Source organism: Euprymna scolopes, chromosome 39 (genome assembly GCF_053919585.1).
Source record: "Euprymna scolopes isolate OS-2025 chromosome 39, ASM5391958v1, whole genome shotgun sequence".
Taxonomy (NCBI): Eukaryota; Metazoa; Mollusca; class Cephalopoda; order Sepiida; family Sepiolidae; genus Euprymna; species Euprymna scolopes.
The window spans coordinates 7216302-7222077 of NC_136520.1; the positions used below are offsets into that span (position 1 = coordinate 7216302).

General features: G+C 36.9%; 1 pseudogene; it reads left to right on the forward strand.

Moving 5' to 3' along the window:
• The first annotated feature begins 452 nt into the window (after positions 1 to 452).
• Positions 453 to 606, forward strand: LOC145264003 (U2 spliceosomal RNA; annotated as a pseudogene).
• Positions 607 to 5776: the final 5170 nt, after the last annotated feature.

A 5776-nucleotide genomic window follows, 5' to 3' on the forward strand; every position in this document is an offset into this window, starting at 1 on the left:
CTTGTGCCACATTTGCTCAGTGGGGAACAAATAAATAAGTAAATAAATAGAAAAAAGCCTTGCCTTTTTCTTTCTTAGCCTTATCTAGATGCTGAAAGCTATGACTAGCTATGACTAGCAGGGACCTTATGGCCAAGATCTTTTTTCTGTTATCGAAGTGTAGTAACTGTTCCGGCAGAGGCTGCAATTAAAGTAATACCTGGTAGAAACCCCTCATATCAGACCATTGCTCTTAAGCAATCAGTTTTGGTCAATATTAGACCATTGCTTTTGATCAATCAGTTTAGGTAAATGTAGGGGAAACCCTTTATACCAACTGTCACTATCCAGTTCCCTCTCAGGGGAGCTGCTTCCCCTCCCTTCAATCTCCACATTAAAAACGGCCTTGTGCCACATTTGCTCAGTGGAGAAGCAAATAAATAACTAATTCAATAGAAAGAAGCTTTGTCTTTTTTCTTTCTTGGCCTTTTGGCCAAGATCAAGGTGTAGTATCTGTTCCGGCAGATACTGCAAGCTATGACTAGCAAAGACCAGATGTGGGGGCAACCCCACATGCCTGACCTTTAATCAGCTCCCATTTCCCACCTCTCGGGAGCTGGTCCCCTTTTTCCCTTCCCCCTCCCTTCACTCCTCACATTAAAAATCGGCCTTGTGCCTAATTTGCTCGGTGGGGGAGCAAATAAATACCATCTGTTCCGGCAGATACTGCAAGCAAAGACCATATGTGGGGGCGACCCCACATATAAGACCTTGGTCAATGTAGGGGTAACCCTTCATACCAATTGTCACTATCCAACTCCCCTACTCCCCGGGGAGTTGGTCCCCATTTCCCCTTCACTCCTCACATTTAAAATCGGCCTTGTGCCTAATTTGCTCGGTGGGGGAGCAAATGAATACCATCTGTTCCGGCAGATACTGCAAGCTATGACTAGCAAAGACCAGATATGGGGGCAACCCCACATGCCTGACCTTTAACCAGCTCCCATTTCCCACCTCTCGGGAGCTGGTCCCCTTTTTCCCTTCCCCCTCCCTTCACTCCTCACATAAAAAATTGGCCTTGTGCCTAATTTGCTCGGTGGGGGAGCAAATAAATACCATCTGTTCCGGCAGATACTTCAAGCAAAGATCCTATGTGGGGGCGACCCCACAGATAAGACCTTGGTCAATGTAGGGGAAAACCTTCAAACCAATTGTCACTATCCACCTCCCCTACTCCTCGGGGAGTTGGTCCCCATTTCCCCTTCACTCCTCACTTTAAAAATCGGCCTTGTGCCTAATTTGCTCAGTGGGGGAGCAAATAAATACCACAAAGTGTAGTATCTGTTCCGGCAGATACTGCAAGCAAAGACAATATGTGGGGGCAAACCCACGTATAAACCTTAGTCAATGTAGGGGCAACCCTTCATACCAATTGTCACTATCCATCTACCCTAATCCTCGGGGAGTTGGTCCCCATTTCCCCTTCACTCTTCGCTTTAAAATCGGCCTTGTACCTAATTTGCTTGGTGGGGAAGCAAATAAATACGTGGCCTTTGGGCCAAGATCAAAGTGTAGTATCCGTTCTGATACTTCAGTTCACTAATTGGTCAATGTAGGGGAAACCCTTCGTACTGAGATAATTACTATGTATTTGGACACTGCCAGAGTGCCCCCTTTTTGTCCTTGTTGTAGTGCTGGTTTCCCCCCCCCCCACATTAAAACTGACCTTGTATCACATTAGCTTTCGTAGGGAAACATATAAATACCTAAATAAAAAAAAGATTTTCAGTATGAATATCAATACACACACCTCCCCCCCCACACACACGCACACCCACACACACACACACACCAACACACCAACACACCAACACACGCACAGAAAAGGAGTATATATCTAAATATAATAAAAAATTAAAATGGTTTAAAATGTTCTAAAAAACGACTAATATCTTATGAAACGAACTGATAGGATAAAAAAAATAATTCTTGTATAGATTTTTATTTTATTGGGAATGTTTAGACTCTTGTGTATGCAATTATTTCTGCCTCTATTACGCTTTGGTCATCGGGTATATTTTCAAGAGGATTAATTTAGAGTTGTGCCACAACAATGAATCAAAATATTGATAAGACAGGATGAAATGAGTATAAGTCAAAGATCCAAATCCTGTCAATGTCCTGGAAGCACGTAGACTCTTTGTTTCAAAGAAAACAAGAGCGAAGATCTCCGCTGTCAAGGTCATATTCACAGTGTTCTGAAGCCAGAACACAAAAAACAGTTCCACAAATATACAAATCTATTATGTTTCATTTTTACGAAATTAAAAGACGCTATCAAAATCAAGCAACAGAACAGGATCAGTGAAAGTAACGTTTTCCAGATAGATCAGCCTTTTTTTCCGAGGTCATATCGTGCTTGTAAGACCAATTTGATCTATTCCACAAAAACAATACAACACAAACAAAAAGCAGCTATACGAGCATATCATGTTATATATTTTTGGTCGCCGGGAAAATAGTGCGATTATTCTACTTCTCCAGTAAATATCTCACTGCTTATGCAATTCTATACCTGTATAAAAGCCAAGTACGCCAAAGGATTGATTACTGTTGCCACATCTAGCCAGAAACTACAAAAATACCTTATTCTGCCTTGATAGAGTTCAAAATAAACTTTATAGCCTAGTGTGGGAATCCCTTTTCTCTTCCCTGTTTCTCCCTATTTCCCACAGCAAAGACGTTGCGAGCCGGGCCCTGCTTCATCATTACTTTCATGGCAATTGCTCGTCTGAGCTCCAATCTATGGTACCCCTTCGTCAAACTTCCACGAGAAACACTCGTTTACCTGAAACCACTATCAATAATTCCCCCTCACTCTTTATCTGTGCCTCAACTTAAACGTAGATTCCATGAACAAAGTTTCTTTCTTAGAACTGCACGTGGAACTCTCTTTCGTTTGCCTGCTTTCCAGCTGACTACAATATGGCGGTATTCAAGTCCAATGTAAACTAGTTCTTTCGTTAGCCGTTCCCTTACCAAATTTCCACTACTAACGATTACTACGATATTGCCCCATTGACATTATCCTCGAGTGGCTCCAGGTCCTTGATAAGTGGTGACTCCTATGTAAAAAGAAAAGATTAAGAGAAGCAATTAAAAGTCAAGAGACGGGAAAAATTACAAAGGTCTCCCAATCATATGACGTTGCAAAATGCTGGCAGCTTGGATTCAAACAGCCGAAAATATGTGGAGTTTGTTGCTCCTCTTGTGCTATCCATGAAATATCTATCTATCTATCTATCTATCTATCTATCTATCTATCTATCTATAAAAGTTACAATGTCTGTGCGTGTTTCTGTGTACATTTCCCAACCAAACTACTCTGTCGATTTTCCTCCTAGAGTCTCGAGATTAGACATAAGGAGTATTGACATTTTGGAAAATCTTCTTAATCGGTTTTCGGCCAGAAATTTGGCTGTCAAGGGGCCAAAGTTCAACGGTTTGACCTTTGAAAGCTCTACCAAACTCCTCTGCAAATATTCAGTTTAAACACTTGAAATTTTAGATGTAGAATTATTGGACATGGATCAAACATTTTAATTAGAGTTGACCTCAAAACAATAAATGCTAAGGGGTTAGAATTAGGGTTAAAAATATGCCTCTCAGCCAATTTTTCCTCTAAACATTTGAAATTTTACATAAAGTGTATTCAGACATAGAGCAAGCTTTGAATCGGTTTTTGGCCGAAATTTTGGCAGCCAAGGGGTCAAAGTTCAAAAGATTTGACCGTTGTGGTCTCTAGCAAACTATTCAGCTGATTTTGGGTCTAAACATTTGAAAATTTACATAAAACGCATTCACACTTTATAAGGGTTTTAATCAGTTTTGGGGCTAAAATTTGGCAGCCAACAGGTCAAAGTTAAAAGGGTTGTCTTTTGCAGACTCTACCAAACTCCTCAGCCAATTTTGGGTCTAAACACTTACCTGGACATGAATGAAACTTTTAAATATATGTATATATATATACATATATATATATATATATATATATATATATATATATATATATATATATATATATATATGCATATAAAGTTATAAACAGTACATAGGGCCCGAGCAAAGCCGGGCTGAACTGCTAGTATGTTCATGAAGTTGAAATTTTCGTTTTTTTAAAGTTGATGCCTAAGATCTCTGTCAAATGAATTCCCAGGTTGCTGGATATATTCCAAGTAGCGAAGACGTAGCGTGATCGTCCATAAATTTTATATTATCCCCCAAAAGTGAATAAAACATTCTACAATGAATTATTACACAGGATGAAACGTTAAGCGATCACTATTATCCAGAGATTAATACCCAGTCTATGTACTGGAGGTCTTTAGGTTCAGTATTTGTAAAGAAGGCCAACGTATAACCTTTCGCTGGTAAGGTAATACTCACAGTTTTCTGGAACCAGAACGAAATAGTGAAAGATTTTACAAGCAAAGAAGTACTAAAATTATAGAAGCATATCATATTTTACTAGAAAGGAGTACTACAATTATACAAGCATATTCTATTTCACTAGCAAGAAGTATTACAAGTATACAACCATATCATATTTTACTAGCAAAGAGTACCAAAATTATACAAGCATATTATATTTTATTAGCAAGGAGTACTATCATTTATACAAGCATATTATATTTTACTAGCAAGGAGTACCACAATTATGCAGGCATATTATATTTTACTAGCAAGGTGTACTACAATTATACAATCATATAATATTTTACTAGCAAGGAGTACCACAATTATACAAGCATATTATATTTTACTAGAAAGGAGTACTGCAATTATAAATGCACATTATATTTTACTAGTGAGGAGTACTACACTTTTACACGCATATTATATTTTACTAATAAAGAGTACTTCAATTTTTCAGGTATATTATATTTTACCAGCAAGATGTACTACAATTTTAGAGCCATATTATATTTTACTAGGAAACAGTACTACACTTGTACAGGCATATTATATTTTACTAGCAAGATTAATACAATTATGCAGGCATATTATATTTTACTAGCAAGGAGTACTACAATTATACAAGCATATTATATTTTATTAGCAAGAAGTACTACAATTATACAAGCATATTATATTTTACTAGCAAGATTAATACAATTATGCAGGCATATTATATTTTACTAGCAAGGAATACTACAATTATACAAGCATATTATATTTTACTAGCAAGAAGTACTACGATTATACGAGTATATCATATTTTACTACGAAGGAGTACTACAACTGTACGAGCATATCATATTTTACTAGTAAGGAGTACTACAATTATGCAAGCATATTATATTTTACTAGCAAGGAGTACCACAATTATACAAGCATATTATATTTTACTAGGAAGGAGTATTACAAATTCACAGACATATTATATTTTACTAGCAAAAAGTGCTACAAGTATACAGACATATTTTATTTTACTAGCAAGGAATAATACAATTATACAAGCATATTATATTTTACTAGCAAGGAGTACTACAATTTCACAGGCATATTATATTTTACTAGCAAAAAGTGCTGTAAAAAGTATACAGACATATTATATTTTACTAGCAAGGAGTACCACAATTATACAAGCATATTATATTTTACTAGCAAGGAGTATTACAAATTCACAGACATATATTTTACTAGCAAAAAGTGCTACAAGTATACAGACATATTTTATTTTACTAGCAAGGAATAATACAATTATACAAGCATATTATATTTTACTAGCAAGGAG